At 39.9% G+C, this 14125-nt stretch overlaps 1 protein-coding gene across 12 annotated transcripts in view; it reads right to left on the bottom strand.

The window, feature by feature from the left end:
* The window catches only part of syngap1b (synaptic Ras GTPase activating protein 1b), a 165695-nt gene extending 152029 nt beyond the window's left edge, over positions 1-13666 (bottom strand). For all 12 annotated transcript variants that reach the window (XM_020041421.3, XM_020041424.3, XM_020041414.3 and 9 more), the window contains exon 1: positions 13207-13666. The gene's annotated coding sequence lies outside the window, so the exon portion shown is untranslated. The remainder of the gene's footprint in view (positions 1-13206) is intronic.
* Positions 13667-14125: the final 459 nt, after the last annotated feature.

The following is a 14125-nucleotide window of genomic DNA, read 5'->3' as shown; positions in this document are numbered from 1 at the left end:
GGCATGCAGTCATCCAGCTAACGTTTATGAGGTCTTCAGAATAGAAGTTTACCATTAAAATGAAACGCATACTTTTTCTTTCTCTCACACATACATACACAAAAACATATGTGGGCACACAAACAGACACTTGCCTTTCAAAATGTTTGGGTAGTCATCTTTGAAGTAGAGACCCTCTCCTATACTGTATTTCCATATTTCAGAACTGAAACTTCATGTAAATTAGGCATTTTATTATATTTTACAAAGCATGTCAATTTATTCTGTTAGGTCTTGCCCCTTAGGCTGTGAACTTTTAAGTGTATCTCATTGTCAGAGTAGGAATACAATATAACTACAGACCATGATGTGCTCGATATGCTATCGATTCACCAAAACTGAAAAAAAGCGGATCCTAACAGTTGGGAGTCTGAGGCCTAGAAGAGTAAGACAGACATAGAATGTAACGCATGTAATAAAACAACATATTAACAAGAAATCTCTGGGAATGGCTGGGGCATGCCAGCCAATGGAGGAGGTGTGTGTGAAAACAGACCCAGTATGGGGCAGTATGGAGAAGGAAATAAATTAAATGTATGCATTCACTACTGCAGAGGGGCAGTACATAAGCACATCTGCCAAATATAAAATATAAATCCAGCTGCTCTCAAAAGTATTCAACCCACTGGGACATTTTAACCTTTTATTGTATTTTCATTTTTGCCACTGGTCAACACAAACATTTCCATAACATCAAAGTGAATCTGTCTGGAACAGGCCATCCTCAAAAATATCTGGGCGAGAAGGGCAATCATCAGTGAGGCAAGGGCTGAGCTGGGCGACACTGTGCATACTGTAACAATAGCCCAGGTACTTGACAAAGTAGCTTTCATGTGAGAGTGTCGAAAAGACAAAAACTTGCATCAAATCTCAGCGAGACTCTGATTGTGACTCAGCGAGACTCTGATTGTGGGCCTCACCATTAAAATACATTGACACTGCTCATGTTTCACTTATTTGTGTTGATCAGTGGCAAAAACAAATTAAAGCCTTTTTGATTTCATGTTGTCACACAATAAAATGTTAAAACGTCCAAAAGGGGGTAAATACTTTAACAGGCACTGTATATATCAAAATGATCTAGGTTTTTTACAATGAGGGAGGTGTTCTTTGCTAATAAGGATAAAAGGACTTGTGTATGAATAAAAATATATACATTTGGTAAAACTTTTCACTGGGAAAATAAAATGTTTTTATTTATTTGTGAGTCTTTAAAGTTGGATGAAACGGTAAGAGGGCTGTGGCCTTAAATACTCCCTATACAAATACAGTATGTGGCATTGAACAGGAAGAAGATGATTAGGATGAAGACATTATAAACCTGAGAGTAAAATATATATTTTCCTTGCTGGTAGGGTTAGAGAGTCTCTATATTAATTAAAGGTACATTGTGTAGAATTCTGCCTCTAAGGTTTAAAAGTCAGAATTTCAAACAACAACAAGATTTGTCTCCACCTCCCCTTACCTTATCAAATGAGAATAGTATTAGCTAGTCCAGCATGGTTTAGGAAGGGAGATGGTACTCCGTTTAAGCAAGTATGAGTATAGGTCAATGTTATCTGGTAGACAGACCTGCGAGAAAGTATAAATGGGAATTATCCTTTTAACAATTTGACACTCCGAACAAGTTTGTAGAAAAAATATCTGAAAACTAAATAATTAACTGCATATGTCAAATTGTACAGTATCTCACAAAAGTGAGTACATCCCTAACATTTTTGTAAATATTTGATTATATCTTTTCATGTGACAACACTGAAGAAATGACACTTTGCTACAATGTAAAGTAGTGAGCTTCACAGGTTGCCACTGGAGTCCTCTTCCACTCCTCCATGACAACATCACGGAGCTGGTGGATGTTAGAGACCTTGTGCTCCTCCACCTTCCGTTTGAGGATGCCTCACAGATGCTCAATAGGGTTTAGGTCTGGAGACATGCTTGGCCAGTCCATCACCTTCACCCTCAGCTTCTTTAGCAAGGCAGTGGTCGTCTTGGAGGTGTGTTTGGGGTTGTTATCATGTTAGAATACTGCCCTGCGGCCCAGTCTCTGAAGGGAGGGGATCATGCTCTGCTTCAGTATGTCACAGTACATGTTGGCATTCATGGTTCCCTCCATGAACTGTAGCTCCCCAGTGCCGGCAGCACTCACACAGACCCAGACCATGACACTCCCACCACCATGCTTGACTGTTGGCAAGACACACATGTCTTTGTACTCCTCACCTGGTTGCCGCCACACACGCTTGACACCATCTGAAACAAATACATTTATCTTGGTCTCATCAGACCACAGGACATGGTTCCAGTAATCCATGTCCTTAGACTGCTTGTCTTCAGCAAACTGTTTGCGGGCTTTCTTGTCCATCATCTTTAGAAGAGGCTTCCTTCTGGGACGACAGCCATTCAGACCAATTTGATTCAGTGTGCAGCGTATGGTCTGAGCACTGACAGGCAGACCCCCCCACCCCTTCAACCTCTGCAGCAATGCTGGCAGCACTCATACATCTATTTCCCATAGACAACCTCTGGATATGACGCTGAGCATGTGCACTCAACTTCTTTGGTCGACCATGGCGAGACCTGTTCTGAGTGGAACCTGTCCTGTTAAACCGCTGTATGGTCTTGGCCACCGTACTGCAGCTCAGTTTCAGGGTTAGCCTTGAGTTATTTTGAGGGGACAGCAAATTTAAACTGTTATACAAGCTGTACACTCACTACTTTATTGTAGCAAGGTGTCATTTCTTCAGATATAATCAAATATTTGCAAAAATGTGAGGAGTGTACTTACTTTTGTGAGATACTGTACATATGGCCCTTCTAAAAAAATTGCTATTTTTAATGTACTTATTCAATAACTAACTTGAATTTTGATTAATCCAAATACTGGTTCAGCACGCAATAAGATCACTTCAAATGACCAGAGTAGTCTGAGAGATATGGGAGTTGCCCTCATGTAGGGGAGAGACATCCAAGAGAACAAATGTGGCAGAATGAAGAGCTTGGGTAGGGATTTAGGGCTTGAGCATTTCATGAATGCACTGTAGGGAAGGGCAGCAAAGTTCAAATAAACTTCTCAAAGTCTGTATTTTCACAATGCAGACCCTGCAATAATCTGTTTTTTTAAAGATTTTACCCGCATTCTAATTTCAAAAACAAGCATGGTGCACTCAGTTCTCTAGAATGCAGGGAAAAAATAGGCTTCTGAACACAGTCTCTCATTGTCTTTACATCGTTATAAATCACTGACTGTACAACCCCGCTTCCAAAAAAGTTGGGATGCTGCATAAAATGTAAATAAAAACAGAACGCAATGATAGTACAAAGACAACATATCAAATGTTGAAACTGAGACATTTTATTTTTTCTTGAAAAATAAATGGCCACTTTACGGTAGCCCTGAACCATAAAGTGAATCTCTAAATTAATCTTGTTAATCTCAAATTCAATTTTGAGCTACTGACTGATCATATATAGCAGATTGTGATTGTATTACACTATAAACTATATTGTATGATTGTTCTATGATAATCAAAATGAATTAAATGATCTGGTTCCCCATTTTGTTTCCATAATCACTGGTTTTATAGGGTTGAAACAATTATTCCATGTGGCAACATAGTTTAAATATGAACAAGCCAATTAATTCAGACAATCTACGTATAACATAATGCTAGATGTACACTGCTGAAACTAGTGTCAAACGTTCTTTTTCAATGAGTAGCCTATATATTTTTATTTATAGATGGCCCATTAAAACTTGTGTGCTTCCTTAATGCCACCTAATGTGTTGTCTGCCAATGGACACGTTAAAAAGTGTATGGCTGTATTCCTATCATGTTTTTATTATGTGCAGGGTTGGGTAGGTTACTTTTTAAATGTAATCCATTACATTTACAATTTCCCTGTCCATATTTTTAATCAGTAACCTAACTTTTTGATTACTCACTCAGTAACTATCTGATTACTTTGGATTACTTTTAGATTACATTCATATTAAGAGGCATTGGAAAAAAAATATGAATAGCCTATAACCAACTGAACACCTTTTGCGGGATCAATCAATGGCAAAAAACGGAATTCGCATTTTACCTTATGGGTTGTGTAGGCTACAGTGCCTTTGGAAATGGGTTTCTATACCATTGCTTTTTACTTCAATATGATTGGGCTACATCTCTACATTACATGCAAAAATTCTGTCAGATATTCAGTCATTACAATTCATCCAATAAACCTCGATCTTCCAGAATCTGACTTTTTATCTGAACATAACCTGAAATCTAATGATGCTTAAGCCTGTTTTGTTATTTGTGTTTTATTCATGTTTTTAATTACTTAAAAACATTTTTGAAAAATAAATGGCAATTACTCATAAAAGGGTATTGACATTGTTGTATATACAAATTAAGATATAGCTTTTCGCGCATAAACTAAATCTGCAGTAGTCTGAACATTTGCTCCACAACCAACATTGTCAAAATGTTGCAGAAACCCGGCACTTTTGCAATCATACACCGGCATAGAATTAAGATTTATCTGCGCGAACGTAACCTGCAATTGTTATGGCCACCAGGCAGTGATTGATTTTAATTACGGAAATAAAATAAATAAACTGTGATTATAAACCTGCACTCTTAGCTTAAAGTACATGACGTCAGCAGCCAATGATAACCAATGAACACAATTTTCAGAAATGCAAAGCAAGCAGAATCATATCATGGACGGAGTTGATGTGGCTGTCTCAAATGCAAATAGTCATCCTTTGGCAGAGTGCTTCCCAACACACCTTTTCTCCTCAAATGTCGTGGTAAATTCCATATAATGTTTTATCTTGAATGTAGCACCATGTTACAGCTATCTAACAAATGGTCGCCTAATCTATTAAATAATTCCTGTAAAAGTTATTCGTTGCAATTCGTTCTGGTTGTGTTGTTCGGTGTATTTGACAAATAAACCTTGAAACTTGAAAAAGATATAACACCAGGTAGGCCTATTGCCTATCATTGTTCTGAGAATTATGCGTCGAGTAGATAACTAAATAACATTCTATATGACTCTGCTAATATTATCGAAGATATACTCTGTTTTTACCAGCCATCCAACCAACCAAAACCGGAGACATTTGCGCTTCCTCCGTCACTAAACTGGTTATGCGCGTCCACCTTTGCACGCATGATGACCACACAAACAACTGAGGCGCGAATCATTCATTTGAAAACGATTTTGTTTTTGATGTAATGTAACAAATAATCGAACTATGGAAGAAATTATTTATTTGCTTTCATTCGTTGTCACAGAATCGAGAATGATATGATTAACTAAGCACATTCTTCCCTGCAAAAATCAGGCCATGTTTTGCTGAAATACTAACAAAATGTGATTTTGTAAAATGACTAAGTATTTTCTGGTTGCTGGGGTTGTGTTTAGTTGCCTAAAGTTCTAAACGTATGCCATTTTCTTAACACATCAAATGGCAAAATGGTAGGTAAGCTTCGGAAATGTCACAGGAGAGAGGAGCTGGACAAAAGTAACACAACTAATGACACGGATACTTAAACTAGCAATGAAAATGCAACGTGCAGCTTCTCCCAACACATACACACGCCCCACATTGTGCAGAAATGCAGAGAGGAGAGAGCATAGCTAAGGTTTGGACGTTTTTTCAGATTTTTTTTTGCTCAAACTTTTTGGATAACTCCCTTTACCCATAAAAAAAGTTAGAACAATTTGAAATTGAATCTCATAGTCAATACATCTGCATTTTCAGAATGCAAGACCATTTTTTTTCTGCATGAAAAATGCCAAACCTTGCTTTAGCACGAACCCTGAGCGGTACCCACAGGGAAACACCAAGGTCTTGTTGTGGACATAAGCTACAACTGGAGCATGTAAAGGATTTGGTGTAAAGGATTAGGAGTGGAGATATTGGGAAGGATTAACACTTTGCAGTCTGGTGTTACTTTTGTTTAACACCTTTTTGTTGGTTTACATTTTTTTTAAGAACCAGCCCAATAAGGCTGACCTGGAATGTAAACCTGTCCACTGCAGAACTTCACACACATAATACAACATTCGGCGCTTCACTGACTACCCCTAAAGTACCCCTCCCCCTTCTCAACTTTAAAAGGTCCCACACTTCAGACCTCAAGCACCCATGGGATTTGCAAAGGGAGCGAGAATTAATGAGTTGAGAAAAACTGCCATCCTTCAGGGGTTTACACACTAAATCTCTGCTACACTCACTGACCAGCACCTCTGCCGCAAACTCAACCATTACCCAAAAAGACGGTGGGAACGTAATCATTGTAGCAACCATATAATTCATTCAGTGGGTGCTTTAATTCTGCTAAATTGACTCAGATCATGCAGTCTGCAGCTAAGTCTGATTCATAGGACAATATGAAGGGAGTGGATGTGTACCAGGGGTGTAAGTGGCAGGTGATTTCTAGTAGCCAACTTTCTAGTAGTGCTGCCTGGAGTGGCTATACTTTAATTTAGCCAATTATCTTCCTGGCAGCCCGCCATGCAAAGGGAAGGTGCCCTGTGTGACAAATGTGTGGAGAAACACTGAAGAATGAGTGAACGTAGTGAATGTAAAAGCATAAATCCCATATTGGTATTTTTGGGAGGCTAGCCTAAGCTACACTGTTCAAATAGTGTGGGCCTACTAATTAAATGGATTAATGAAGATAAACTATTTCAAATATATGTCCAAGTTGCCACCAGTGCTTAAACCACATCTGAAAGTACTTTGGAGGTTTGGGAAAAAGCTACAAAATATAGGTTTCTGAGTGTAGAGTACCCTATAGTTCAACTGCCTATGCACCTAGCACTTGTGTGTGGTTAGTGATGTTTCTATAGAAAAGGTACAAATAGATTTTGAAAATATTTTTTTTAATTACTGGAAAAACAGATTTCATAGGCCCACTTGTTCTATAGGCCCACTTATAGATTATGAAGTTGACTGACATTTATTTGACCATGTATATTTAAAGAAAACATTGTGCAAGTACCTCTTGTACACTACACTCCCAGGGAAAGAGTTGCAGGGGAGAGAAGATTGTGCCAAATTAAAGGGGAAAAAAACTAAACAACGAGTGGCAACGTTTCACATTTTTAAAATAGCTCTTCTGCATAAAAAGGAGACCCCTGGCATAATCAATGCCAATTTAGAAAGAGGGTATTCAGTGTATACTTGGATTTAGCCCCTACTACAATACTGACTGTAGGGAGAGCATCCCTTTGAGATGGGAAGTCATTTCCTTTCTGTTTACAATGAACATATATTTTTGATAGATCTGTGGTTGGCACACTCAACAGTATCAAGTATAGTTGTTGACATGTACTTGGTTAAAAACAGGGCTACGTGCAGCTAATATAAAATGACTCTTCACTTTGGGCACTTTCCATGTCACTATGTTTTTACCTTCATTCTCTCTAATGAAAAATCTAGGTAAAAATCCGTAAATAAAAAAAAATGTATTGCCTATTTTATATCTTACAATGTTATTTTTCTAGGATTAAATATCATGATTTTCGGTTTAATATTTGCAGATGGATTGTTTGTTTAGTCAAACTGCTCAAAGTGTGCGTCATTAGATTCTTATTTAGTAATAATATTTATTTATTTTTGCACAAAACTAATTTAATGTAACATGGGGTTTCCTAGTTTTATGGTTTTCAAGGTGCTCTTCTTCACTGGTCTATCAATCCAGTAAATGCAGAGGAGTTAAGAAGTGGTGTAGTCTCGTAAAATAGACATGCACTAATTTCATGTGGGACTTGTGGTCATGTGGTTTACTCCATAAGTACTTGGATGGTTATGTCAAAATTGCTATTCTTTCTGTAAGTCCAATCAAAGGACAGTACAATTACATTATGAATATCAGGCAAAAGTCCTGAGTCTGTCCATATAAAACACCAACCATACACATACACATTTACTATGATTCAAGTAATGGCCTTTTTGGGCCATTTGATCTCACAGGAATTTGCTAAAAGGACCAAAAAGCATCGGAAGAATGAACAATAACAAATAAAATAGGATTTCAACAGCTTCACTTCTGAACTGCAAAGACTATTTCAAAACTGATCCAATACGTTGGTAGTTTGATTCATGCACCTGTTACTCAGTTGTTGGTCATATGATTAAGGTATTCACAATAATCAATATTCCTAATGCTGGGAATTATTATGATTACACATCAATTACACATCACTTTGCAGGCCAGCCCAATGTTGCCTGTAATCACACCACTGTGAGTGTAGCCATGTCTTCTTGAAATGAATTGACATGAAGAGTTTAATTTGAAAGATAACGTTCATTTAGACAGTCACTTAGCAAAGGCTACTGGACTGAAAGCCATCGAATAAAACAACCTTGTCCCTGATGCATTAAAGTACAGTAAAGGCTGTTGTCTACAATTCAATTAAAAATAGAAAAAGGTAGGATACAATAACCAAGCTAAACCTGATTATTTCACCCATAATCTGATTCCTTTGCCATTCATTTCATTTTTCTACAGTTTAATTACAGATATTATTGTTTTTCACTCTTATTTCACCCTTAATCTGATTCCTTTGCCATTCATTTCATTTTTCTACAGTTTAATTACAGATATTATTGTTTTTCACTCTTATTTCACCAGGTACGTTCACTGAGAACACACTCATTGGAGCAGTTACATTTCCTGCCTTGCTCAGGGATGAATTTTCTTTAAATCACTGTGCCGGCTTAGAGATTCGATCCAGCAACCTGCGCAGAAGTTCTAACCAGTCAGATATCTGCTGCCTGGGAAATGACGTTTTTGAACAGAATTCTAATCAATTTAACCAGTCCAGATCTGAACGCTCAACCTCTGTGACTTGTAAGCATCCATAGGATCCAATGACATAAGGCCTAAAAAGGCCTGAGAGCCAACCATCCGCTGGGACATCATTATCCAGGATTTGCAGCCCTCTGATTGACTTAGGAGAGCATACAGCTCATCCTAACCTTTTGCCACGAGTGAACCCTGACAGGATCACTCAAAAAACAAGCATACTTTTAACACAAACTCATTGAGTCACTGGACTCCAAGCTTTAAGGTGGAATTTAATTAGTGGGCCGGTGGGCCCCCTCCCCTGTTCTGGTGTACTCTGAGCAGCCATTTCTCCCAGCTACTCATTTCTAATGGGATTCCTATGTAGATTTTCCCAGTATCAGCAGTAAGGCTCTTAGCGGATGGAGTCTGTCTGGGCCTTCACTACAGCTTGTTCAGTCAGTACTGCTGAGGAAGATAGAAGATAGTGGTAGCACTAAGTGAGATAGTGAGGCAGAGGAGGGAGAGAAGAGGCTCTTGTGACGTGCTTGAACTCACTGCACTAGGACTGTGTAACGGGAAGTGAGTGCCCTGACAAGGCCTGATGTCCACGGGCAAAGGGTCTACTGTGCTGCTGGAATGACTTCTCAGCAACAGGTTCAACGTGAAATAAACTGCTCATAAAGATAAAGGATTTGGAGTTGCACCTTGGTTGGCCACAGGCAATGCACAAGACCAGAAACTGCAAGCTAATTCCTGGTATAATTTATAGAGAGTTAATCAAGTTTTCTAAGGGTTGTCTTAACTGCTAAACACTGAGGGACGGTTTTGCGGACCTGGACCTGGAATTATAACAAAATCTGCAAAATTGCCCGTGAAAGCAGTAATGAACGAGAAAGACTGAGAAACCGTGGCAGGATTTCAATCAGCAGGTAAAAGTCAATGCACTCCTGCAGGTTCCTTTGGATTTAAGTTACTAACGGGCAAAACTAAGCTTGGTTACAGCAGAAATCTCCCAAGAAGAAATCAACAGATGACTTGATCTCTGCTTGTTACCACGAGCATGATAGCAGACAGCCGGTCTAGATTCTCTACTCCCACCCTTAATGGAAGATAATCCTATTAGGAGCATCTGAATCCATAAGGCTGCGTTTATGTACAAAGTCATTTTTTTCGAACCGGGTGGCTCCTGGTGTATCAGTTCCATCTTAACATCCACATCTGGGTGCGTTGAAACACTGGCCAGTGTTGGTAACAATTGAAATCTGATGTGTGGGTGAAGATATCATGTACTGGGTGTTTTAGATCAGCTGGTTATAATCTATTGCCCACCCTTGGTTACAGTAGGACCCATATGCTCAACCAGTACTCAAGAAAACTACATTGAGTTTGCCTGATTTTATTAGCTGTCGTTATGATTGTTACAATGGTTATGGCAGATAGCCAAGCAGTTAGAATGTCGGTTCAGTTGCTGAACAGTCACCGGTTCGAATCCCCAACATGACAAGCTGATCTGCCCTTGATCAAGGAACGCAACCCTAATTGCTCCAGGGTCACCATCCTAAATGGCTGACCCCTGGCCGTGACCCCACTTCTTGCAGTTGTCTCAGTGTCTCACACCAACGCAACACTTGCACTTTTGAGTGGAACCTGACAAATATAACCCTGTATTGGATATCATTTAAAATGCCTTTCCACCACATGATGTCCTTGCCCCCAGACAAAATGGCTTGTGGGTGACAGCCACCCCATATTTGTTTTTGCTCTGGATCCCCAAAAATGTGTCACTAGCCAGAGGACACTTCATGATGTCACGCTCCGAAACCATCAAGAACATGGTGGCGCAGCGAAACTTTGTAGTGAACCGTACTTTCAGTGAAATGACACATGGTTAAATCATGATTGCTGATAACCTGGACAATGTGTCCATCTTGGCCCTATCTTGTTGTGCAGTATAATGTCACAATCTCTGTTGCATTATTACGTTTTTATGATCAAGGCAATTCGAGGGTTGACCTCAGGCCAAACCCCAGACCTGAAACCATCTGCTAGTTCATTTGCATAAATAATTTCACCAGTAAATGGCTTTACACCACCCTCCGTGTTTATTCATAAGATCCCTGCACTGAACCATGATATGCTAAACAGTATGCAGATGCCGGCAAATAAGGGGTAGTTGAACTTTTATTGACTTTCTGTCTGCAGGGCAAAATTATGACTACAATAATTCTTGACAATATTGACCAACATTGTCTTTGCTTTCATGTATACAGTAGCACTGGTGAAAAACTCTGAGGCACGGTCACACTTGGTGTCCTTGTTTGTTGACATTTTGTTAAAAAATGGCAAATCACTGCAACTAAACGGCATCACACAAGACTGTACAAAATCTAGCATGGGTATACGTTCTGATTTTGAGATTAACAGGAAAACGATTACCCTAAATCCTTATCATTCACTAATTCAAGCTTTAATTAAATGCCCCACTTCACTCTGCAGCAAACAGAACTCCAATGTACTCAACACCCATTGGAAAAGCTTTTCCCCTGACAGATCATTGAACACGGTAGATCTCGAGCATACAGTACAGTAATAGCCTAACAGATGATGGTTCTTGGCACAGCTCAAGTGGCGGAGGGTGTAAGACAGCCCCTTATGTCACATGAGAGGAGTGCTGCAGTCAGTGCATTGGCCGTGCACTGTCCCTTTAAAATGAATGTCCATGCTTGACAGGTGCTGCTGTATCAAACTACTGTAAAATCGACATGACTGGGATGGCTCAGTGGCTGGCTGGTGCTCCATGCTGTCCATCTGTACCATGACAGGTGGGGGAGGGTGGGGGCTGAGACTGAGAGGGCCATAACTACAGTACACCTGACGCTTAACAGGAAATGACCATGTGATCCTCATATGATAGGCCGAATATGTTTTTTCAGTTACTATGGAATTGGGACACTAAAACATTTAAAGATTGGTTTGAAGTACGTCAGACAGGAAAGCCACGGTATTGCTATTTGTAGGGCTTACACTGCCTTCATTTTCGCTGGCCTTTGCAGCCAAACATATAAAACAATAGCCTTTTGACATTGGTTGGTCAAGTATAAATAATATAAATGGGACTGATATGCTGATCTCCTTTTGATTACATTACTTTGGGATTTACTTAAATAACCTGTTACATTTGAAATGTAGCGGATACATTTCAAATGACATGGGTTTTTAAGGCATATTACTAGTGCACACATTTTTCTGGCAGTGATCTCTCCCGAGTGGGCTTGCACACAGTAGCTTAACATCTCACAAATATTACGCAACCAACTTCTACTGCTGTGCTCACACAGGAGGTCGTTTGGGTTTGTGATGTGCTGGAAGATGACCAAAAAGCAGCATATAAAGTAAGAACTGGCAACTCTTGTTGAATGACTGACTGATAACCAGTGCCTTTAATTCACAGGTTCTTGCCCATTTAGATATTAATGTATTTGCTGCTGAAGCATAAGTTTGGTTTGAGCTCTGCCAATGCAGCATCAGAACACCTGCACTGCACAGTGTCCTTACTGTATCCAGAGGTACAATACACCTCAGCAGCCTCAGGTCTCTATCTCCCTCTCACACACACACACACACACACCCTCCTCACACAGGATTCGCAGACTTCGGTAATATAGGGACTCGGCATGCCATGACCTTCGAATCCCCTCAAAGTCCTTCCAAACTTTCCCAGTTTCACAGTGACATTCAGTCACTGATATTCCGTATTACCACGTCATGGAGGATGCATTTGGAGGCTGCTTAATTTAACTAGCTCATGTTGCACTCCTTCACACAGTATTAGTCATGGCTGCAGTGTAATAATACCAAGGGAATTGGTTAAAACCCACACTTCCTGGGACAATTTTCCTTTACTACTAACTCATTCAATTAGGTCTCAGAGACAAGCGGGTACCCCTTCAGACACCTTTCGGCACACTTTGAATAGATGAAGCTTAATGCTGAAGTTAAAGCGTTATAGATACAGCGGGCTACCTGTGACCATGGTCTGAAGATGTTGCACTCTGTGGTCTGGACTTGTGAGACTGTGACACCAGCAGGCTCGCACACCTCAGCACATTAAAACACTATGAACGATCTTCATGCACAGGCATAGTGACATATTGACGATGACAAAACCAGGTAGGTTTGTTAGACATCTGGGAGATACTACCTCTTGCTCTACCTGCCTGTATACTATACACTGCGTTAAGGCACCCCTTTGCTCAATTCTGTGTTAGGCTAAATGACAGTAGAGGACTTAGGAAAGAAGCAGGGAGAGAGATGACGATGAAAGAAGGGAGTGAGATGCAGTAGTAGAATATCATAGTTGTCTTACCTTGAAAGGGAACATAGGACATGTTCCAACGGCATTGAACGTGGTCTTCGAGTCTTGACAGTCTCTCGGCACGCAACAAAATCACACACCAGTCTTGAAACAAGAAATACGCTATTCACAGAGTCGATGGCGGCCAATATTCCACTGCTGTATAAAAATAGGAATTATAATCCACGACCGCTGAAAGCCATTGAAATGCTATCTCCGCGCACGCACCGTTATAGAGGTGTGGGGGGAAACACGAGAGACAGAGAGAGAGAGAGAGAGAGAGAGGGGGAAGGGGGCGGATGAGTAAGTGCGGGCGTTTGTGCGCTTTCCAATATATCTATAGCCTATCTATGCATTGTATACCCATGTTTGCTCCTTAAAGTGAAAGAAGCAATGCTTTCTAAAATCGCAGTATTGAAAACGGCCTCTTCTACTGCTGTCAAACGCGCAAGCCACCGCACGCTCACGCACATGCACGCGCTCACACTCAAACGCGCGCACACAAAACACGATACACTGATCGGTGCTAGATGCCGATAACGCGGTAGAATAGGCCTACTATGCGCTATAATTGTCTTGTTATTATGTGATATCCTATTAGGAAGTCTGAATATGCAACTTAGGCTACTTTACTTTGACTACGTCGGGTGACCTGGTCATGAGAATATAAAATGTTCGAGTTGTCTAACGTTATGCTTATGTTCGAACATGACTGCCACCAACTCCTCATCAAAACTAACCACATGCTTTTCTTTGCCATAGGCTCTATAATCGATTTACAGTCGACTTAAAATGCTTTCATATTTATTCCTGCACTTGTATGTTCCATTTCAAAGATAGTGAAAAATGAAAAAATATTGATATGGGTAATGATATATTTTACCAACACATTTTTAATTGCCGGTGTTCTAAAAGGAACTGAACCAAAAGT

Source organism: Esox lucius, chromosome 20, assembly GCF_011004845.1.
Source record: "Esox lucius isolate fEsoLuc1 chromosome 20, fEsoLuc1.pri, whole genome shotgun sequence".
In the NCBI taxonomy this organism is placed as follows: domain Eukaryota; kingdom Metazoa; phylum Chordata; class Actinopteri; order Esociformes; family Esocidae; genus Esox; species Esox lucius.
Note: the sequence above shows the minus strand (reverse complement) of the source record. Positions and strands in the feature narration are given on the sequence as shown.